The 24,920-nt window shown below is 41.1% G+C and overlaps 1 protein-coding gene and 1 long non-coding RNA gene across 6 annotated transcripts in view; one reads left to right on the top strand and one right to left on the bottom strand.

The window, feature by feature from the left end:
* The window catches only part of VPS35L (VPS35 endosomal protein sorting factor like), a 1,107,598-nt gene that overhangs the window by 185,801 nt on the left and 896,877 nt on the right, over positions 1–24,920 (top strand). The gene's annotated exons all lie outside the window — the stretch shown is intronic.
* On the bottom strand, positions 12,421–16,730 carry LOC120944485. The gene is made up of 3 exons (XR_005750393.1): positions 16,639–16,730; positions 14,489–14,657; positions 12,421–12,480 (listed from the first exon to the last, which is right to left on the bottom strand). It is a non-coding gene; the product is annotated as an uncharacterized LOC120944485 (long non-coding RNA).

Here is a 24,920-nt window from a genome sequence, read left to right as displayed (position 1 = left end):
GTCCGGAACAGACGTGAGAAAACTCTAGTAAGTTAGTGGATCTGGTGTGTGTTGGGGGCATAAAGAGTACACAGAGTGATGGCCTGCGCTTGCCAGTGACCTCGTAAAATAATGTAGTGTCCCCGCGGGTAGGAAGTGCTTCTCAACCTTTTTTTGTGTTGAGGCACTCAAAATCCTGCACAATTTTGAGTCGCCCAATTCAAAAATGTAAAAAATGGCAGTAATATTTTTACATATCGCAGCCATACCCACTTACAGAACAGCCAACATTAGAGGTGATTTATTTTTTCAAAGCATTGCAAAAGAGATTTGAGACACACTGCAGAGCGTGGCACCACATCCAATAATTGAGCAAAAAAGGAAAATGGACTTTTAAAGGTTGCCACTATAATCCCAATTAGGAAAGAAAGGTCTCATTATAGTAAAAATATAACATTTATTGGGGGGGAAAAAAACACATGAACATGTCTTGGATATACTGTCCCATATGTGAGGATAAGTCAAGATGCTAAACAAGGAAAACCGCATGGATGGCCCTAAGGGATGGTGACAAAAGTAGTTCAAGAGGATCCCTTCTGGCATGAGGCCAGGCCGTGGAATCGCAAAGTCGGGCACCAATGGATCAATACACGTTTCGCCGATGGCTTTCTTCAGGAGATCCTATTGGTACTCAAACTGGAAAGGGCATTCACAGAGCACAGGGAACTCGGTCCATGAGGCTGTCCACCAAAGTCGTAGGAAAGAACAGTGCAGAAAAGAATATAAGAGTGTATGGAGCCAGAGACCGGCTCCAAGAAAAATGTGTTAAAACAACCTATTTTGAGGAGCCCGAATCCAGATAAATGGCAGCCTTCGCAATGGGATTTCCGCTGAAGCACCGGACATTCTGCAACCTTATTTCTAAGAAAATACATCTTTGCACCCTGGTACCGCCTAGTATTTTTGCATTTCTCTCTTCTCCCACTCTCCGCTAATGTGACCCCGGTGTTAACGGAGAGGGACAAACAAGTATGTTGTGCAGGTACCAGAAGTCTTCCTTATGAACCGATTACATAATCGTCTGTTAGGGTGCCAGCCGCTGGCCCAAATGGTGCTCAAGGTTGTAATGCAGCACAATAAAAAAATCTATAGCTTTGTTTAACAAACAGGCAGGCTTTATCCACCCGCCCACTTGGCCAATTTTGGGCAATTTTTTGGAGCTTTGCCAAGACATTCCTGAAGAACCCAGGTTGCACCCCAGGGTACCACTGTACTCTGATTTGAAAAAAAAAGTTGCTTTGAGGCTTTATGGGCAAACTTTTATACACACTATATTTGTAAAAGTATGAAATGTATTAATATTTAAACATTTAAAAACATTGTAATGGTGTAACATACCACCAAACTTTATACATAATTACAACATATATACGGTACCATGCTCCAAAAAGGAGCTACACATAGACTTAAAGAGAACATTTCTCTCGTAACCCAGGCGTGTTTCAGGAAATTGGGACATGGAGAAGTTGGTGGCAAATGTATAGTTTCAAAGCATGAACAGAGCAAAAGTTGCGTCCAATGTATAGAGCAATGCACAAGGTACTTAATAATCCAGTAAAACTTTTGGCTTATCAGGGATGCACAATTCACATCGCCTTATGCCCGGGACGTTTACTTGTCAGATGGAAGCACCACTTTGATACAGCCATCCAAATGCTTCCACACAATCTGGTAATGTGCACCCTCCCACACGCTGCCTGCTATGTATTCTGTGGGCCCTGGATTGGCATAGCGGGTGCTGCCGGGTAGAGGGGAGGGGGAAGAAGCAGACTAATTGCGCTCTCATTTTGTTCCTCACCTGGAAGCGATGTGTATTGAAGTAACTTCCAGGTTTCTGTTGACTGTTGCCCCGGCCATCATGGCCGGTAAAGAATGTAATGCAGTGCGATTTGTGCTGCATTATATTCAGTGGAGCACAGAGGAGACATGCATGGTCTTCTTTTTCTTTTTTTTTTTCTTTTTTCCCCCTTACTTCAGACTCCACCTTGTAGAGTTTTACTTAGAACGCTCAAGTTCTTTTGCCGGCCCTTTAGCGTCTCTAATTCGGTTTCGCATCTTTAGTAAAGGTGAGGTTTTTTCTTGCGCTTTTTTTTTTTTCCCTTTCTCTTTTTTTTCTTTTTTATAATATAATTTGTTATAATATAATTTTTATATATTTGTTTTAAAGGAATACAAAATAACACGATCCTCTTTCTTCCCATTTTTGTTCCCAATCCCACCCCCCCCTCCCCGTGTTTTCCCTCTCACCACACACAGCCCCTTTATCTATTTCCAGACAGGTCTAGGGATTTGGTAGGATCTTTTCACCTGTTATTTCTTCTATATATTCTAGAAACTTCTTCCCAGTACTCTTGTATTCTCGGGCAGTCCCACCAGACATGCATTGTCGTTTTTACTTGTTTGCATTCCCTCCAACACAACACAGAATTATTTGGATGCATTTTACTCATTCTCTCGGGGGTCAAATGCCAGCGTACCATACATTTGTAATTTGCCTCAATTGTGGTGATGTCAGTGGCAAAGTTGAACACTGCGCCTATCATTTGTGAGTCCTCTAGCTTTTTACCAATGTCATGTCCCCACTTTTCTACACATCAGTGTTCCCTGCGTCTCGAAGTCTGTTAATATCCTGTATAATGACGCTATTCCGTGTTTTAATATGGTTTTCCGATGAGCATAGCTTTTCTATTGGGTTTAATGTTTTATCATCTCTAATCGGCTGTGGTAAAGTGCTCACAAAGTCTTTAATTGAAGTACTCCAATCACTTGAACCCCTTCCTGTGTTTGAAAATCGTTTCTTGGCCTTATTTTACCTTGTGTGACAATATCCCCTAATTTTTTATCACCCAATTGTTTTCACATTCGTGTCTTATTACCTGGTGGGGAAAAAAATTGTGCCTGCTAATGGGATCAATGGGGAGTTATATTCCCATTTTTCCTGCCTATATAGTGTGTCTCCTATTTTAAATACATTCTTTGTTATACTGTGTGTGTCCGTGCCCATTTTTCCAACTTTAGGTGGTATCCAAACATTCTTATTTAATTGTGTCAAACTTATTGTGTCTTCCATCTGTTCCCACTTATTTTTGGTATATATGTTTGTCCATTCTGCTAACCTTGCTAAAATTACAGCGTGATAGTACCTCTTTATATCTGGGAGCGCCAACCCCCCATTTTTTTTTTAAGACTTAGAATAGTATAGTTTACTCTGGCCTTTTTGCCCTGCCAGATATATTTCAAAATGATAGTTTTTATTATCTTGAAGAAGCTTTGTGGAATTCTTATAGGAAGCATTTGGAACTTGTAAATTATTTTCGGTAGTATCATCATTTTAAATGCATTGATCCTTCCTACCCAGGAGATCGATTTCTTTGCAAAGTTTTTCATGTCTTGTTTCATTAACTAAGGGGGTGTAATTGGCCGAATATCGTTTTTTCTACTCTGGGTGTAATATTTATTCCTAAGTATGTTAATGTTTTTTTCCCCCAGATAAATGGAAATTCTTTCTGTAGGTCTTTTTCTTTTATATCTATTCCCAGGTTCAGAATTACTGTTTTTATTGGATTAATTTTAAAATTAGAAAGTTCCCCGTATTTTTTTATTTATTTTTTTACATTGGGAAGAGAGAGTCTAGGTTTGGTCACATATGGGAGTATGTCGTCTGCGTATGCCGCAACCTTATGCTCCTCCTCTCCCACTCTCACCCCCCCCCTATATCCGGATTATTTAGTATCTTCGCCAATAATGATTCCAGCAATATTACATACAGGAGGGTAGAGAGCGGGCAGCCCTGTCTGGTTCCATTTATCATTTCAAACAGACAACACACTCCCGTTGACCTTCACCCTTGCCGTCGGGTGGTTATATAAGTTTTCCACCCATTTTGTGAATCTAGGTCCCAATCCTATAGTTCGCAAGGTTTCCATCATAAACCCCCGGTCGACTCTATCAAAAGCTTTTTCAGCATCTATTGACATGAGTACGACTGGGGGTTTCTTCTTATCGTCCTCCTGTAATAACAATATGGTTCTTAAACTATTATCCCTCCCTTCTCTCCCTTTTACAAATGCCGCCTGATCTACATTTATTAGGTCCGGCATTAATATCTTTATCCTCGTTGCCAATATTTTTGCATACACCTTTATGTCGGCATTCAATAATGCTATTGGACCGTAATTGGAGCAAAGAGTACCATCTTTTCCCGTTTTTAGGAATAATCGAAATGTTGGCAAGGAGAGATTATTTTCTTATTTCTTCCTCTTCTCCCAATCTGTTGAAATAGCTACATAGCTCTGGGAACAAGAGTTCTTTAAATTTTTTGTAGTACTTAATCGGTAACCCGTCCGGACCTGGGCTCTCACCTCCAGATGTTTCTTGTATGGCTTTATACATTTCCTCCTGCGTTATTGGATCTTCTAGGAGTTCAGCATTTTCTTGCGACATCTTTGGTAAAATAGCTTTCTCTGGGGGCGTGGCCTGACAGGCGATGGAGTAGGCCGCGTGGTGAAAGAGCTCCTCGTGCTATAGATCCTGCTTACCAGTATATGCGGCTATCCTGGGCTCTGAACTGACCTGACACCGGCTGGAATGCTCCGGGAGCAGGGGGATCATGTCGCCGCCAAAGAAATCGTCACCCGCGATCGACAAACTAGCCAAATACCGGCATGACGGGGACCAGGCCAAAGATGGCGCCGGCGAGGAGCAGGGAGAGGGCCGCCAGGCTGCTGACACAACAAAAGTACTGGAGGCTATCGCAGCACTGCAGGGCACTCTTACAGCTAAAATCGATGAAGTTAAAATCGATATCTCACTTATGAGACAGGACCTGGCCACAGTGAGAGACAGGGTCACTGAAGCTGAGACCCGAATAGGCGAGGCGGAAGACATTTTACACCCCTTGCAGCATGCCACAAAGGAATTGAAACACCAAGTACACCAACTTCATTCCCATCAGGATGAAATGGAGAACAGGCTCCGCCGCTGTAATTTGCGGTTTATCGGATTGCCAGAGAGGGCAGAGGGAAGAGAGCCGGCTGATTACCTGAAAAATCTCCTTAACACTTATGGCAGGAACGCGTTTTCAGTTATGTTTGCGGTGGAGAGAGCACAAAGTATACCGGCTAAGCCTCCACCCGAGGGTGCACCCCCTCGCACGTTAATCGCAAAATTCCTGAACTTCAGGGACAGAGATGCCATTATGTGGCTTTCCAGAGAAAAGGTGAATATCAAGATGGGGAACGGCCACGTGGCGGTGTTTCCGGATTTCTCAAGTGAGGTACAGAAGAAAAGGGCGTAACTCCAGGATGTGAAGCGTCGTCTCCGGGTGCTACATCTAAAGTACTCCATGCTGTTCCCGGCTCGCCTGAGGGTGGAGGAGGACGGCAGGGCCCAGTTTTTTGACACCCCTGCTGTGGCCGCAGCGTGGCTGGATCGCAAGGGGAGGCAGGAGTAGCCCTGCACCTGGCTGACTGTGAGTACTGTTGTCCTGGGGAGCTGGGGGGAGAACATCCCTATGTCCTCTTGAGGGTGTCCCAGAGTCCTGGTTAAATATGGGGTTTTTCAGTTTTACCGTACAGATGCCCTCGGGACCTATATTGTTTAGCCTCCTCTCCAGCCCCCCCTGCTCTCCCACAATATACTTTTACTATGTTTCACCTGAACTGCTGTGTCGGACCGGAGTCGTTCGTTATTCCCCGCGCTAGATCCACGCCTGGATCAGTGGACAATCGTTCCCATGAGAATGTATGCTGAACTACTCTCATTAACAGAAATAAGATATGTGCCTCCAGCCAGAGTTAGAAGCTGGATGTTTTTTGTTTTCGTTATCATGCTAAATGCATTCAGAAGTACATTTCACATATATGTATGAATATATTCACAATGCATTCCAAAATGCACTTTGCAATATATTTATGGCTGCAAAAATATATTGCTAAATGCATTCAGAAGTACATTTAACATATATTTATGAATATATTTGTAACATATTTCACAATGCTGAGCGCAAAAATAAATGGAATAATGCATATACCACATCAATAATGTGAACGATTATGTGATAAAATAAGTAAGATCCTCATATGGTGAGGAACTAACACAAAAAACACACCAATCACCACTATACTAGTGGCAGCTGAAGTGTGCAATCAAAGGTGATGATACAATGAAATGTCCAAAATTGTGATAAATAATAAAAGTGTCCCAAGTGACAGCAATAAAGTGATCCGTGTATAGAATCTGGCAGCGATGAACTATATCCAATACAGAATGATGTAAACTTTCACATGGCAGGTGGGCTCACAAAGCGCTTACCTCCCTCACATGGGAAACCAGCATAGAGATCCTCAGATGGAATTCCTGCAATCTTCTCTCTTCTCCGATGGACGACTGTAGTCCAATGGACTCTCTCCAGAGATGTGTCCTTCTCACTGTGTGTAGTTCCAGGCTTCACAAAAATGGCCGCTCCGTGTCCATACAATCACAGGTGGTTTGAAAAGAAAGGCTCCAATAGTGAAGAATTTCCAGACGGAATTTAATAGACTTCAATAGATGAGTAAAATAGTTCAAACATGGAAACTTAAAATTACAGCAACACGAAGTGACAAGCAACGATGGTGCAAACGAGATGCCGCGTCACTTCCGGTTAGGTCTAGATGTGCCTTACGCGTTACGTCACGACACGTGACTTCATCAGAGGCTGGGGATTGGCTAGACTGGCTCTTGTTAAATAGTGCCATAAGCGGAAATTGGATGCGGCCATTTTGGATGCTGGATGCCCTTAGACCGAGCCGCGGCCATCTTGTGTGTGGGAATCACTACAGTATCCTAGCCGACTTAGTGGGCAACATATATCCAGTTGAAATACCGGGATATATAAAAAAATTATATTATACAGGAATATAAAAATTGTCAATATGTCTCCTAGGTATAAATTATGGAGACTAAGACACAACCACATTACATCTAATAGATGGTAATGATAAAGGTGCAAAGCATTAGATACGGAACACATAAGTGAACACAAATGGTCACTAACGCCATGTAGATGATTCATAACAATAAACCAATCAAATATATGAGCAAAGAGGGGAAGGATTTACCATCAATTAAGTGTAAAATTATATATATTAAAATATACAAAAATATATCAAATTATATGTGTAAATATTTACACTAATGAATATTAAAATACATTAAAAATAGTACAGTCCACCCTGGCCCAAAAAACATGCCTACCATCAAAAAAGTACAGTATACAACTGTCTGCAAATGGAAGACGGGGTGACTAATATTGCATAAATCACAGGCAGGGCGGAGGGAGTTGGGATTAAAAATTGAAGACTAAACCGAAGTGCAGCTTCATCTCATCGTTTAACAATCAATGAACTACAATGAATCAACAGTTAAAAGTTACTGAGAAAACAGTTGACATCAAAGTCCACATTTAATCCATCAGGCACCAATGTATGTAAAGTGTGTATCCATTGAGATTCTTTTTGGCTTATGGTTCTCACTAGATGTGCCCCTCTCCATGGTTTATTGAACTTATCTATAGCCCAGAAGGATAAGTGGCGTGGATTTCTGCTGTGGCCCTGATCAAAATGCCTGCTGACATTGTGTTTATCATAACCCTTTTGTATGTTTTTGATGTGTTCTTTAATACGAACCATCAAAGGTCTTTTGGTTCTACCTACATATTGTAAATTACATGTGCACTGTAGGACGTATACCACACCCTCCGTATGGCAGCTGATGATGAAATCTTTAATAGGGTGCCATACATTGGTGTGGGTCCCCAAAAATTCTGTCCTCTTTAATTGAGGCCCTTTTGCGTGTAAACACGCAAAGCAATACTTGCAAGGGGAAAAAAACTTTTTTATTGAAAATGGTATAACCACTCCTAGGAGGCGGGTCAACTACATTTTTGACCAACATGTCCCGAACTGTAGGAGCTCTTTTGTAGACAATGTTGGGTTTGGCAGGCAGAATCTTCTTTAGATGTGTATCTGCTGTTAATATATGCCAATATTTCCTAAAAAGTTTTTCCACATCCTTATGTTGGACATTATAGTCCAGAATAATAACTGGTGCTTCCAAATTACGTTGAGGTCTCATACTGCCTTGCAGCATAATCTTCCTGTCCAAACCAGCAACCGTTTTAATTTGTTGCTGAATGAAATGTTCCGGATAGCCTTTCTTTTGGAATCTTTCCCCAATAAAGCGAGCTTGAGTAAGGAAATCAGCCTTCTTGGTGCAATTCCGTCTAATACGGACAAGCTGTCCTTTTGGAATATTCAATAGCCACGATTTGAAGTGACAACTTTTCAGTGATAAGTAGCTATTCGTGTCTACGCTTTTAAAGTGAGTTTTAGTAATAAGCTGTTTCTCCATTATTGTGATGTCTAAATCTAAAAAGTTCACTGTTTTATCACTGATGTTTACCACCAATTTAATATTTTGGTCATTAGAATTAAGAATTAAGAATTAATTAAGAATTAATTAATTAAGAATTGATGAGGACACGTATACAAAATTATTGACTAACCCCATTGCTAATTATAAATCACAATTAAAACAACTGATCCATTTAGACAAGAAAAAAGATATCTTGAATAAAAAAGAGGCGATTTTTCCTGCTTCCAGAAACCTGCAGAATTCCTGTCATCTATACCATCCCGAAACTACATAAGGACAAAAATAATCCTCCGGGCAGGCCGATCGTTAATGGGATTGATTCCCTGACTGCAAGGATGGGCCAATATTTGGACCATTTCTTGCAACCGGCGGTTCAGCAAACAAAGTCCTATTTGAGGGACACAAAACATGTCCTTCAAATATTAGAAGAAATACCAGTCTCGGAAGGTAACACATTACTTGCCACCGCTGACGTGTCATCTCTATACACGATTGTGAAACATCACCAAGCATGTAGCGCAACTAAATGGCTTTTAAAAAATGATACCACTTTAATTTGTAAGCAACGCAAGTTCCTTATTAAATGTCTTGAGTTTTGCCTGAAATCCAATTATTTTTGGTATAACCAAACATACTACAAAAAAAAGACGGGCATTGCCATGGGGGCTAAATTTTCCCCATCTGTGGCTAATGCGTTTATGGCACAGTGGGAAGAAGAAGCAGTGTATTTGAACACCCCACCAGAATTGTCCCTGTACAAAAGGTACATTGATGATGTGCTGATTGTTTGGAAAGGGTCCAAGAATACTTTGGAAGAATTTTTTACAGGTCTTAATTCTAATGACCAAAATATTAAATTGGTGGTAAACATCAGTGATAAAACAGTGACATTTTTAGATTTAGACATCACAATAATGGAGAAACAGCTTATTACTAAAACTCACTTCAAAAGCGTAGACACAAATAGCTACTTATCACTGAAAAGTTGTCACTACAAATCGTGGCTATTGAATATTCCAAAAGGACAGCTTGTCCGTATTAGATGGAATTGCACCAAGGAGACTGATTTCCTTACTCAAGCTCGCTTTATTGGGGAAAGATTCCAAAAGAAAGGCTATCCTGAACATTTCATTCAGCAACAAATTCAAACGGTTGCTGGTTTGGACAGGAAGATTATGCTGCAAGGCAGTATGAGACCTCAACGTAATTTGGAAGCACCAGTTATTATTCTGGACTATAATGTCCAACATAAGGATGTGGAAAAACTTTTTAGGAAATATTGGCATATATTAACAGCAGATAAACATCTAAAGAAGATTCTGCCTGCCAAACCCAACATTGTCTACAAAAGAGCTCCTACAGTTCGGGACATGTTGGTCAAAAATGTAGTTGACCCGCCTCCTAGGAGTGGTTATACCTTTTTCAATAAAAAAGGTTTTTTCCCTTGCAAGTATTGCTTTGCGTGTTTACACGCAAAAGGGCCTCAATTAAAGAGGACAGAATTTTTGGGTACCCACACCAATGTATGGCACCCTATTAAAGATTTCATCAGCTGCCATACGGAGGGTGTGGTATACGTCCTACAGTGCACATGTAATTTACAATATGTAGGTAGAACCAAAATACCTTTGATGGTTCGTATTAAAGAACACATCAAAAACATACAAAAGGGTTATGATAAACACAATGTCAGCAGGCATTTTGATCAGGTCCACAACAGAAATCCACAACAGAAATCCACGACACTTATCCTTCTGGGCTATAGATAAGTTCAATAAACCATGGAGAGGGGCACATCTAGTGAGAACCATAAGCCAAAAAGAATCTCAATGGATACACACTTTACATACATTGGTGCCTGATGGATTAAATGTGGACTTTGATGTCAACTGTTTTCTCAGTAACTTTTAACTGTTGATTCATTGTAGTTCATTGATTGTTAAACGATGAGATGAAGCTGCACTTCGGTTTAGTCTTCAATTTTTAATCCCAACTCCCTCCGCCCTGCCTGTGATTTATGCAATATTAGTCACCCCGTCTTCCATTTGCAGACAGTTGTATACTGTACTTTTTTGATGGTAGGCATGTTTTTTGGGCCAGGGTGGACTGTACTATTTTTAATGTATTTTAATATTCATTAGTGTAAATATTTACACACATAATTTGATATATTTTTGTATATTTTAATATATTTTAATATTTTAATATATATAATTTTACACTTAATTGATGGTAAATCCTTCCCCTCTTTGCTCATATATTTGATTGGTTTATTGTTATCAATCATCTACATGGCATTAGTGACCATTTGTGTTCACTTATGTGTTCCGTATCTAATGCTTTGCACCTTTATCATTACCATCTATTAGATGTAATGTGGTTGTGTCTTAGTCTCCATAATTTATACCTAGGAGACATATTGACAATTTTTTTATTTTTATATTCCTGTATAATATAATTTTTTTATATATCCCGGTATTTCAACTGGATATATGTTGCCCACTAAGTCGGCTAGGATACTGTAGTGATTCCCACACACAAGATGGCCGCGGCTCGGTCTAAGGGCATCCAGCATCCAAAATGGCCACATCCAATTTCCGCTTATGGCACTATTTAACAAGAGCCAGTCTAGCCAATCCCCAGCCTCTGATGAAGTCACGTGTCGTGACGTAACGCGTAAGGCACATCTAGACCTAACTGGAAGTGACGCGGCATCTCGTTTGCACCATCGTTGCTTGTCACTTCGCGTTGCTGTAATTTTAAGTTTCCATGTTTGAACTATTTTACTCATCTATTGAAGTCTATTAAATTGCGTCTGGAAATTCTTCACTATTGGAGCCTTTCTTTTCTTTTCAAACCACCTGTGATTGTATGGACACGGAGCGGCCATTTTTGTGAAGCCTGGAACTACACACAGTGAGAAGGACACGTCTCTGGAGAGAGTCCATTGGACTACAGTCGTCCATCGGAGAAGAGAGAAGATTGCAGGCATTCCATCTGAGGATCTCTATGCTGGCTTCCCATGTGAGGGAGGTAAGCGCTTTGTGAGCCCACCTGTCGTGTGAAAGTTTACATCATTCTGTATTAGATATAGTTCATCGCTGCCAGATTCTATACACGGATCACTTTATTGCTGTCACTTGGGACACTTTTATTATTTATCACAATTTTGGACATCTCATTGTATCATCACCTTTGATTGCACACTTCAGCTGCCACTAGTATAGTGGTGATTGGTGTGTTTTTTGTGTTAGTTCCTCACCATATGAGGATCTTACTTATTTTATCACATAATCGTTCACATTATTGATGTGGTATATGCATTATTCCATTTATTTTTGCGCTCATCATTCACTTTATTCATCCCAATTTTTTTTTGTTGTTGGCACAATTCAGATTTGAGCTGCATTAATTTTTATTTTATATTTTGTTAGCACATTTTCTCACCCTCACTTTGTTAGTATTGGCTAGCGCTTTAGTCACCCCCTCTTTTGTTGCATATTTCACAATGCATTCCGAAATATATGCACAAATATATTGAAATATATTTTTGAAATATATTGAATCTGGCCAAAATTGTAGCATTTCAAATATATGGCAATATATTTCGGAAAAATATATTAAGAATGTTTTTTTAAAATATATTTTAAATATAAATGTAAATGTACTTCTGAATGCAAAATTAAAAAAAAATACATTCCTATTACATTTTGAAATGCTGTGTATTTATATATTGTATTTTATATATTGTAGGCCTATAAAACTAGCAAACATTTGGAAAAAAAAACAATAACACAGTACAATACACACAACTTTATTATAATGTAAATATACAAAAACTACAACACAGGGAATAGAAAGTGGTGTTAACTGTGGTAAATGACATTAATGACATAAAAGTTTGTGGTATTGGGCTAAGGTTCCTGATGTTTCCCTTCAGGTGATATTTCAACGCCGCAATTTTTCTCGTAACAGCGTCACTGATCACAGCTTATGAAGTCCCAGGAAACTTTGCCAAAGTAGCAGCTTTAAAAAGTAAATGAAAAATATTAGACTTATTAGATTTTCCCTGTGAATCAAAAGCCATATAAGACCCTTTTCACACTGCAGTGATGCTAAAGCTCCGGCGGTTTTGCAGTGTTTTTGTAGCACTTTCGTTTTTTTTTAACCACTTGCCGACGGCGCACCGTCATTATACGTCCACAAGGTGGCTCTGCTGGGCGAGAGCACGTAATATGACGTCCTCTCTCCCAGCCGCCACTAGCTGTGTGTAAACACACAGCTCCCGGTCCTGTCAGCAGGGGAAATGCTGATCTTCGGTTCATACAATGTATGAACCGAGGATCAGTGTTTCCCCTAGTGAGGCCACCCCCCCCCCCACAGTAAGAACACACCCAGGCATACTTAACCCCTTCCCCCGCCCCCTAGTGTTAACCCCTTCACTGCCAGTGGCATTTTTATAGTAATCCAATGCATTTTTATAGCACTGATCGCTATAAAAATGCCAATGGTCCCAAAAATGTGTCAAGTGTCCGAAGTGTCCGCCATAATGTCGCAGTACCGGAAAAAAAAAAACGCTGATCGCCGCCATTACTAGTAAAAAAAATATAATAAAAATGACATAAAAATACCCCCTATTTTGTAAACGCTATAACTTTTGCGCAAACCAATCAATAAACGCCTATTGCGATTTTTTTTTACGAAAAATATGTAGAAGAAAACGTATCGGCCTAAACTGAGGAAAATTTTTTTTTTTTATATATATTTTTGGGGGATATTTATTATAGCAAAATGTAAAAAATATTCATTTTTTTCAAAATTGTCGCTCTATTTTTGTTTATAGTGCAAAAACTAAAAACCGCAGAGGTGATCAAATACCACCAAAAGAAAGCTCTATTTGTGGGAAAAAAAGGACGCCAATTTTGTTTGGGAGCCACGTCGCACGACCGCGCAATTGTCTGTTAAAGCGACACAGTCCCGAATCGCAAAAAGTACTCTGGTCTTTGGGCAGCAATATGGTCCGGGGGGTAAGTGGTTAAAGGGAAAAAGTCCAGTTTTTAATGCGCTTTTAGGGTGCTTTGGAAGCACTGCCCATTAATTTCAATAGGCAGGTGCATTTTAGGAGCGCTATTTATAGCGCTCCCAACCCTCCCCATATGCTGCTTGCAGGACTTTTTCTAATGTTGCGCAAGCGCACCCACCCCAGTGTGAAATTACTCATTGCACTGAAAGGGATGCAGTTTTATGAGCTTTTTAGAGGCTATTTCTAGCGTTAAAACGCCTGAAAATGCCTCATTGTGAAAGGAGTCTAACAGATGCAGCTGAGTAAATAAAACTAACAAAATTAAGCATGTATAAAAACATCAAAATATTGTAGACTTTTCAACAATCAGTATAAAAATCAACATCTTGCCTACAACTTGCCTTATTAGTTCAGACTACTACCAGACTGAGCAGGATATCTCATTTTGACACAAAAGTCAAATTGGCTTACAGTCTACATGTCAAAGCTGATGTTTTCATAGGGTCTAACTGTACCTGCTTCTCTCCATCTGTCAGCCGCTTGGAGGCACCACCTTAAATGTTACTTTTTTATTGAAGTGGTTGTAAAGACACAAGGGTTTTTACCTTCATGTATTCTATGCATGAAGGTAAAAAAAAAAAACTTCTGTGTGCAGCAGCCCCCCTATACTTACATGAGTCCCCTCTCGATCCAGCGATGTCCACGAGAGCCTTGTCTCTCCAGGGACTTGCACTGCTGATTGGCTTTCTGTAGCAGTGGGAGCTATTGGCTCCCGATGCTATCAATCACAGCCAGTGAGCTAATTAGGAGATGGGGCCAAGGCAAGGCTTAGTGTGTGATTGGACACACAGAGCTCTGGTTCAGGAGCACTGGCATGGGACCTGAGAATAGAAGGATCTGAGCTGTTCTGTACAAAAACCCTTACACAGAGCAGGTGAATAGGAGTAGGACATGTTTGATATTAAAAAAAAAAAAAAATAATTAATGTTTTGGTACCAAAAGAAAACCTACCTGTTTAGGCCTTGAGTACGACACTTGACAAGGAGATGAGCTCAACTCTTCAGACGGGACATAAGGTGATGCACACGATACACCCACACATGATGAACTTCCACCATCATTCTTCAGTACTATTAGCTGCGCTCTTGTGGTTTTCAAATATCCATTACGCCAGGCAAATCTATGGAAATGCATAAAAACTTTGTAAGTAACATAATGGCCTATTTTCTCACTATATCCATTAATTTAATTTGTTAGAAATTGATGACTTGTGGAAAAATTTACTTTTACATGATTAGGGGGTTTCCTCCAGTCTGTTGCTGACCCCCCCACTAGATCAAAAATATTCCAGGAGGGTTTCACCCAAGGTAAAAGTAAGGATGTTCCACAAAACAAAAATCCTACTTGTGTATATAGTATGTAGTTGCCTCAGTGCACTCACTCATACTATAATGAATGTAGTACAGTAAACTCCCAGTTGCCCAACGATCCCCATTGGTACTGTTGTTTCTGGTTGCTTGAGAGCTAATAGTAACTCTCAAGCACCCATCTCCCATGGCACCCTTACCCCCTCCCACTTAGCAGCTAAAGGGGGTAGGGCTTGGGGGCAGGGTTTTACCACCCCCAAATTCACATGTGAATGAGCCTTAAAAGTGCTATTGCCAAATGCAACTAAGGGCTCATTCACAAGTGCGGGATGCAATGCTCCAATGCGCCTCTGAGAAATTCTGCAAGGTGGTGAGGAGGCAAAATGTTTACACCAGTAATTGCAGTGAAAGGCACGTGATTGCAGTGCGGTAGTACGGCAATTATAGGTTTTAGTCAGGTGGGAGGAGGCAACATTGGAAGACACTGTGCCCTGTGATCTTTGACTTCTCCCATGTTGTTCAGGTAGATCTCCACCTCTCTAAGGTTGCCTAACTCTGCCTTAAGACACTGTAGAATGAAAGGGCAATGATTGGTCAAAGAGAAATAAAGATAAAAAAAAAAAATAACAAAGGCAGCAGTACTGGTGGAATAACACACAATAAATAGATAAAAACATGAAGACTGCGCCAATATAAAAAATTCAATTAAAATAAAAAAAATTCACCAATACCAATTCACATTGAAAGATTGGCATCCAGGGGCTGATATGCCAAAAACGGTGCACAATAATTAACCAAAACAAAAAATCAGAGTGCACAGAAAAATTAGTATATAAGGGCCAGATTCACTAAGGAGATACGACGGTGTTTCTCCTGATACGCCGTCGTATCTCTGTTTCTATCTATGCGACTGATTCATAGAATCAGTTACGCATAGATAGCCAGAAGATCCGACAGGTGTAATTGTTTTACACTGTCAGATCTTAGGATGCAGTACCGCGGCCGCCGCTGGGGGAGTTTGCGTCGTAAACCAGCGTCGGGTATGCAAATTAGGAGTTACGGCCGATCCACGACGGTTTTTCGCGTTCGCTACGTCGCCGCTAGTATATTTTCCCGTCGCATAGTTACACTTTTTTTGGTGCCTTAACTTTAGTCAGCAAGTGTATTGCTGTCTAAAGTATGGCCGTAGTTCCCGCGTCAAAATTTAAAAATCAACGTCGTTTGCGTAAGCCGTCCGGGAATACGGAAGTACGCTACGCACGTCGCCGTTCAAAAAAATGACGTCACGGCACGCAAAGCACGGCAGGTGTTAGAAAACGGAGCATGCGCAGTAGGTCCGGCGCGGGAGCGCACCTAATTTAAATGGCACACGCTCATTTGAATTGGCCCGCCTTGCGCCGGAGGCCGCGGGCGTGGGTTTTCATCGCAAGTGCTTGGTGAATCAGGCACTTGCGATGAAAAATTGCGGCGGTGTAACTTATCTAGGATAAGTTACGCCGCCGCGATTCTACGTGAATCTGGCCCTATATTCACAAAATGAATGTCCAATTATATGTGTAAACAATGAGAGGTTAATACGCCAAATCGGTGATCCCAAAATTGTATGCCAACAGCACACAATTGGCAAACCAAACCTCAAAAGTTCTTAGTGATATCACCACAAAACTCAAACACTGATGACCAAATGAATAATGAAGGATGATGCAGATATGATGATCAGATACAGTGCCAGTTGAATGCAGTGATATAAAAAAACGGAAGGTGCCCACCACCATAATTAAGTTGTCCGCTTACCAAAGGCAAGTTGTCTCAGTTGTCGGTTTTCTTCTTCCAAGTGCTTATTCCAGTTTTCCATTCACCAGTTGTCAGTCTTGGTCAGGTGCTTTGACAGCGGCTGGTGGTCCATCTGTCAATCACCCCCCAAAAAAAAAAAGCTTTCCACCTCCACACCCCCCCCCCCCATCCACCCCCCCCACACACCCCAGACACCGCTAACCTCCTTCTGCACACTTTATTTGATGGCAGCTGAATGTAAACAGCAGGTAGTGGGGGAACCATAGCCAGACTGCCATTGGCTGTTTCAATTTTAAAATTAGGCTGACTATTGCGCCCCCTTCCCAATGCCTGCTGTCAATCAGCAGAGGAAGACCTGAAGAAGAATGTTCCCCTTCAAATCCTCTCCTTTGCCGATTAACAGGCAGTGGGCAGGTGCAATAGCCCACTAGCTATTGGCTACTGCAATTTAAAATAGTCAATAGCAACCTGGCTATTGATTCCCCTGCTATCTGCTTTTTTTTCCCTGTATTCTGACAGTGGCCATTGGCTGTTAGAATACAAAAAAAGGCCTAGGTGTCAACTGATATCAGGCTACTTCTGGGGCAGCTGGATGTAAACAGAATATCAGTACCTCATATTGTTATCGGCCTGAAAGGTGGCCCATAATTGGTATCTGTATGGAAAAATCCATATATGTTGGCACCTAGTAGCAGGGCAGATAATATGCAAAAGGGGAGGGAGACATAAAACATTGGTAGCACTGTGCCCTGACATTATGGGGTATATTTACTAAAGGCAAATCCACTTTGCACTACCAGTGCACTTGGAAGTGCAGTTGCTGTAGATCTGAAGGGGACATGAAAAAAAAAAAAAAAGCATTTTTGCTTGTACATGATTGGATGATAAAATCAGCAGATCTTCCCCTCATTTCAGATCTTCCCCTCAGATCTACAACGACTGCATTTCCAAGTGTACTTGTAGTACAAAATGGATTTGCCTTCAGTAAATCAACTCCTATGCTGCATGATGAGTGGATATAGAATGGAAGCCGTATAATATTATATGCAGCAATGTGCACTGAAAGTATGCTACACAGTTACTGGATATAACATGGAAGCCATACATATTATATGCAGCAGAGTGACATGCTGTGGAAGAGAATCTCTGTAATATTACATTACTGTGCACATGCTGCATGGTAGCTGGGAAGGTGAATGCACACAGAATGAGAACTATTCAGCAGGAAATAGACAAATAAAACTTAACTCATGCACCAAACTTTCACAATTATAATATTATTTGATAGAAGACATACCTTAAATCCAGGAGAATACATCCAGGAGAATACATTCACGAGAATACAGAGAGAGTGTCTCCACCATGCCATGCTTTCCTTTTCAGACTAGGCCTAAACAGGAAGTGAGAGGTGAAAGTTCTCACCCCTCTGGTTCCCACTGCTCACTTCCTGTATTATGATTGAAGAGTTTTTCCCAGGGCAGGATTTACATATTAGAAGATTGAAGGCACAGAAATCACAGATCCACATCCCAATAAAAGGAATGAGAAAAATATTTATACATGCAAGTAAGTGATGGGAGAGGCAAAATATATATATATATATATATATATATATATATATATATATATATATATATATATATATATATATATATATATATATAGATGTATGCACTGTATCTTCATTCTGCTATGTGTGTGTGTGTGTGTGTGTGTGTATATATATATACTGTACACACACAAGAATGCAGCTCTCATCACTTACATATTTATCTTCCAGCCCAGCCTAGTATTGGCACATGACAAGAGTGCAGCTTGGGCAGGGATATGACATTTAAAGCGGAGTTCCACTTGCCTCTCCCCCCCCCCCCCCCCCACCACTTTGCCACCTTTCGGGGAGGGGAGCAGGTTCCTGTTTTTGACAGGTACCTGTCCCCACTTCTGAGAGATCTCGCTGTGGCAGATGTGTTTCCGATGCTTTTCTGCATGCGTGTTTTTGATGCATGTTTGGTGTGTTTTTAAAGCATTCCAGTGCATTTTCCTCCTTTTTTTCTTAACCTTACATAAGGACATGTGTGTTCCAGTGCGTTCAGGTGCATTCTAGTGCGTTTACAGTGTTCCATTACAGTCCAGTGCAGGAAAAATGCAGCATGCTCTACTTTTTTTCTGGAACTGCAAGCACTGGTGTGAATTATGCCATTGAAAACCATATAACCTACTTTCCATGCAGACAAAAAACAAAAAAACGCACTGCACTGCATGTGGTGTGAATTGGCCCCTATAGGGAATGGCGGCAGCAGCACCCGAGAGCCAATGGAAACATTGGCTGGGGTACCAACATCACTGGATTCCAGGACAGGTAAGTGTCCTAATAAGTCAGCAGCTGCAGTATGTGTACAGTATGGGGGTTATTTACTAAAGGCAAATTCACTTTGCACTACAAGTGCAAAGTGCACTTGAAATTGCACTTAAAGTGCACATGTAAGTGCAGGCGCTGTAAATCTGAGTTGGGATCTGAAATGAGGGGAAGCTCTGCTGATTTTATCATCCAATCATGTGCAAGCTAAAATGCTGTTTTTTTATTTTCCTTTCTCCCCTCGGATCTACAGCGACTGCACTTCCAGGTGCACTTTCCTTGCAATTTTAAGTGCACTTTGCATTTGTAGTTTGCACTTGTAGTGCAAAGTGGATTTGCCTTTAGTAAATAACCCCCTTTGTGTAGCTGCTAAGTTTTAATTTTGTGCTGGGGAGAACTTTAATATCCCAATTCCTTTTATTTGGCTGCTGGAATTACCCTTCGGCAGGTACTAAGTCCAAACAATGGACTGGACTTAGTATAAAAAGAATATACAGTATATATACTATATTGCCAAAAGTATTAGGACACCTGCCTTTACACGCACATGAACTTTAATGGCATCCCAGTCTATAACAGATTCAATTCCTATGGGAATGTTTGACCATTCTTCCAGAAGCACATTCATCCCAAAGGTGTTCTATCAGGTTGAGGTCAGGACTCTGTGCAGGCCAGTCAAGTTCCTCCACCCCAAACTCGCCCCTCCATGTCTTTATGGACCTTGCTTTGTGCACTGGTCCAAATCATTTGGTGGAGGGGGGATTATGGTGTGGGGTTGTTTTTCAGGGGTTGGGCTTGGCTCCTTAGTTCCAGTCAAGGGAACTCTTAAAGCGTCAGCCTACCAAGACATTTTGGACAATTTCATGCCCCCAACTTTGTGCGAACAGTTTGGGGACAGCCCCTTCCTGTTCCAACATGACTGCACACCAGTGCACAAAGCAAGGTCCATAAAGACACTGATGAGGGAGTTTGGTAATAATAGTGTAACTACTGATTCATGGATTAAACAGAACATTGATGATTTATATCCGGAGTTTCTCTCGGTACTCTGTAAGCAGACAAGACCCTTGTACTGTGGAGGTGGATGTCTGTGAAGGTTCTCATTCATTCAGGTCAATCAATAAGTCAAACTAACTGGACTTGCTGTATTTTAACCACTTGACCACTGGGCACGTAAACCCCCTTAATAACCAGACCAATTTTCAGCTTTCGGTGCTCTCACAATTTGAATGACAATTACTCAGTCATACAACACTGTACCCAAATGAAATTTCCGTCCTTTTTTTCACACAAATAGAGCTTTCTTTTGGTGGTATTTAATCACCGTTGGGTTTTTTATTTTTTGCGCTATAAGAGAAAAAAGACTGAAAATTCTGTAAAAAAAAATAATTTTTCTTTGTTTCTGTTATAAAATTTTGCAAATTTAGTATTTTTTCTTCATTCTTTTGCATAAATGTGAAAGATTAAGTTACGCCGAGTAAATAGATACCCAACATGTCACCCTTCAAAATTGCACACGCTCGTGGAATGGCGCCAAACTTCGCTACTTAAAAATCCCCATAGACGACGTTGCAGGGCATTGTGGGGTATTTTGGGGCATTGCGGAGTATTTTGGGGCATTGCAGAGTATTTTGGGGCATTGCAGAGTATTTTGGGGCATTGCAGAGTATGGGGGCATTGCAGAGTATTGCACAGGGAGGGATGGATGGCTGGATCTGTGACTGCATGTGTCACAGATCCAGCCCGCTGCTGCTGCTGCTTCCGCTCTCTCCCCTCTCCTCTCTCACACTGTACCGTTCGGTACAGAGAGGAGAGGGAGGAACCGGCGTCATCACATGACGCCGGTTTGTTTACTAGTGATCGCTCCGTCATTGGACGGAGCGATCACGTGGTAAACCGCCGCTATCAGCGGCGATTTACCGTGATCCGTGATCAGCCGGGTCCGGAGGACCCGGCGGTCACGGAGACTCCCGTGTGCGCGCCATTCTGGGAGGACGTACATTGACGCCCTCCCAGAGTTAAGCAACCGCCTTGTAGACGTATTTCGTCTATAGGGCGGTTGCTAACTGGTTAAGACGTTTTGCTGGTCCGCCGATAAGTGTTCTCAATTCAGAATGACATTCTTTGGGAATGGAAAGTGGATGCGAGAGGTTTATCTGCTTTGTATTAAATGGATTATGTGCTTAAAATCTTATAAAAAATGTTTTATATTTTATTTGAATCTTGTTTTTTTTTTTTTTTTTTTTTTTTTTTAAGGAGTAAAACAAACCATTTTAAAATGGGAGTGGCTCTCTTATAAATATATTCAGAATGTTATCTATGTCATAGTTACAAAAATGTCAGAAAAAATATATGTTGAAATGTCTTTAGTAGACATTAAGGGGCAGATCCACAAAGATCTGCCCCGGCGCATCGTATCTGAGATACGCTACGCCGCCGTACCTTACCTGGCTTTGGTTCGAATCCTTAAAGATTTTGCGCCGTAAGTTACAGCGGCGTAGTGTATCTCAATCGGCGTAACAGTGCGGAATTCAAATGCGGCGAGTAGGGGGCGTGTTTCATTTAAATGAAGCGCGTCCCCGCGCCGAACGAACTGCGCATGCTCCGTTCCTAAATTTCCCACTGTGCATTGCGCTAAATGACGTCGCAAGGACGTCATTGTTTTGACGTGGACGTAAATTACGTCCATCCCGATTGACGGACGACTTACGCAAACGTAAAATAAAAATTCTAATTAAACGCGGGAACGACGGCCATACTTAACATAGCAGGTTTAACTATACGCTACCAAATAGCAGCTTTAACTATACACCGAAAAAAGCCGACTAGAGACAACGTAAAAGAATGCGATGGCCGCTCGTACGTTCGTGGATCTTCGGAAATAGCCAATTTGCATACTTGACGCAGAAAACGACGTGAACGCCACCCAGCGGACGCCGAAGAATTGCATCTTAGATCCGAAGGCGTACGAAGACGTACTCCTGTCGGATCTAACCCAGATGCCGTTGTATCTTGTTTTGAGGATTCAAAACAAAGATACGACGCGGGAAATTTGAAAGTACGCCGGCGTATCAGTAGATACGCCGGCGTACTCGCTTTGTGAATCTGCCCCTAAATATTTTCAGAAAAACATATTTTAAAAACATATTTTCTAATATATATCTTTGGAAAATACATTTTAAATTATATTTTTGCAATGCATTTACAAGTATATTTAAAGATATATGTTTAAATGCATTTTTTTAATATGTTAAAAAATCTGAAACATATATTTACAAACATATATTTTCACATATATGCCTTTGGAAAATATATTAAAATTATATTTTTGGAACACATTTACAAATATATGTAAAAATATGTTGAAATCTTTTTTTATGTGTTAAAATAAATCTGAAGAATATATTTTAAAAAATATATTTTCCAATATGTCTTTGGGAAATGCATGAAAATGCATTTAAATTATATTTTGCAATGCCTTTACAAGTATATTTAAAAATATATGTTTAAATGAATTTTTTTAGATATCTGGCAAATATATTAAAAAAAATATATTTTCAAATATATGCCTTTGGAAAATATATTTTAATTTACATTTTTGGAATAGATGTAAAAATATATTTGCGTAGGCCAATATGTTGTAAATATATTTAAAATATATAATTTTTTTAAAATAAATATATTGGAAATATATTTCTTCCATATGGGGTATACGTGTCATTCGGCGAGCTATGCCACTATGTCACGTATAGATTACGTAATTATGTCAAGACCCCTGATGCCGAGAGTGGTTGGGGTGGGCTTTGCTCCCCGGGCCCTCTCGGATCATTCCCCGTGTTGGGCACATATGTCTCTGCTGGGGGTGGCACCAGAGAGGGTATGGAGACTTAATCCGTACTGGCTGACTGCCCTGACGGAACATGATAGTGTGACAAGGGAGTTGCAATTCTTCTTTTCGGAGGGGCGAGACTCAACCTGGGTTAATGGCCATTGGGATGCATTTAAACTTCACGCACGCAGAGTCCTAGACAACAGAATAAATAGGCTTAAAGCATCCTCAAGGGCGGTGGTATCTTTGTCAGAGAGCATGCTACAGGACCTGGAGGGGGCGTATAATCAGCCATCTTTGGAAAATCTCACCAGGGTAAAGTTACAATCCAGGGTGGTCTCACAATTACTTCTGGAAAAGGCTAAACAGCGGGTTTTCTTTTGTTCAATACTGAACTCTTTTGTATGGGGCTCGGGCAGGCACAAATTGGCATGGCATGTACTTAAGAATCCCACATTAGAGGGAGGATGCTCCCTTCCCGATATTCAGGATTACTACATGGCATCACAACTGTCCCATCTATATCACTATAATAAGACTGAGTCGAAGAGGTATGGGTTAATGGTCTGCAATAAACCGGGAAGTGCTTTTCACACTCCCTGCCAAGCGGTATTTAGAAGGGGGCAGGGTGGATGCAGGACGCCACAGTTTGGGGCGGGAATGCTAGTACATCTTCAAAAAGTGTGGGATATCGCCCTTAAAAAGCAGGATCAATCACACGTTCATTCATACACGCCGCTATGGGTGAATGGAGGCTTGCCCGAGCTCATCTCCGTGCCAGATTCACAAATCTGGGCCTTGTATGGAGTACTTTACCTATCCCAGATTTTAACAGAGAATGGAGTCAAGCCATTTTCGGTGATGAGGGGGGAGTTCTCCCTCCCACAACAGTTTTTATTCAGATATCTACAGCTTAGGCACGCAATTAGGAAACAGATGGCCTCAGTGGCGGTGGACCTCAGTTTCCCGCCGGTGCTGGATAATATCTTCGGAGCAGACCCGACCAAACTTATATCTAATATATACTATGTTATTAGACAACGTATGGTGAACTGGGTAGTCCAGGCAGCAAGGATTCAGTGGGAACAGGATGTGGGGCCTATTGAGACAGAGGACTGGGGGGAAATTTTGGAGGGAGTGAAGGCCGCATCCCCCAAACTTTTGGACAGATTGACACAATTATATATACCACACCGGGCATACCTGACACCACGTAGATTGTCGAAGTTCCAGCCCACAAGGAGTCCAGTGTGCCCCATGTGCCTGTTGACTGAGGGCACCTTTTACCACTTACTGTGGCAGTGCTCTGACATGCAGGCTTACTGGCTACAAGTGAAGCAATTCCTGCACGACAATATGGGATCTCCTGTGGGAATGGACCCAAAGCTTTGCCTATTGGGTCTACTACCGGATGTAGAGGTTGACAAGTACCAGACCATTTTTATACAAGAGTCACTGTTTATAGCTAGAAAGGTGGTGGCCAAGGCGTGGTTGTGGGCAACGGCCCCGTCTCTAAGGGACTGGAAGAAATAAATAAATGCTGTACTGCCCTATAGGAAAATGATCTATAAGCATAGGGGTCGCCTACAAAAATTTTCTAATGTCTGGGACCAGTGGCTGGAGGATGGGGAAACGTGTACTGTATAATTTGAGGGGGATATATTGGAGGTGGTGGGTGGAGAGGACTGGGGATTGGTTTTTTGAATAAGTGAAACTGATGCGGGATATCTAGTGCATGCTATAAATATGTTGACTGAATCTAATATTGTGTGCATAAACCTGGAGTAAAATGTAACTGCGGGTTGGCTTGAATTATGACACTATCTCCTGTATAATAAGGAGAAATGTAGCTTCTGTGCTGTATAACTTGTATGCCTTGAATACATCTCAATAAACTTGTTTTTCTGGTTAAAAAAAAAAAAATAGCTTCCTCTAAGTATTCCCTAATTTTAATTTTTCAGATTTTCTTTCTGCCCCCGAGTTTCTACCCAAGGGCCTGGTATGCCCCTGGGGGGGGAACCCATGCCGTTTTGGCGTGGAGTTCCCCCTCATGATTCATGCAAAACGCATCTTCTAGAATTGGCGGGAATCCAAGTC

The sequence above is a fragment of the Rana temporaria genome, chromosome 6, assembly GCF_905171775.1.
Source record: "Rana temporaria chromosome 6, aRanTem1.1, whole genome shotgun sequence".
Lineage (NCBI taxonomy): Eukaryota > Metazoa > Chordata > Amphibia > Anura > Ranidae > Rana > Rana temporaria.
The sequence above is the reverse complement of the archived record's forward strand: the minus strand, read 5'-3'. Positions and strand labels throughout refer to the sequence as shown.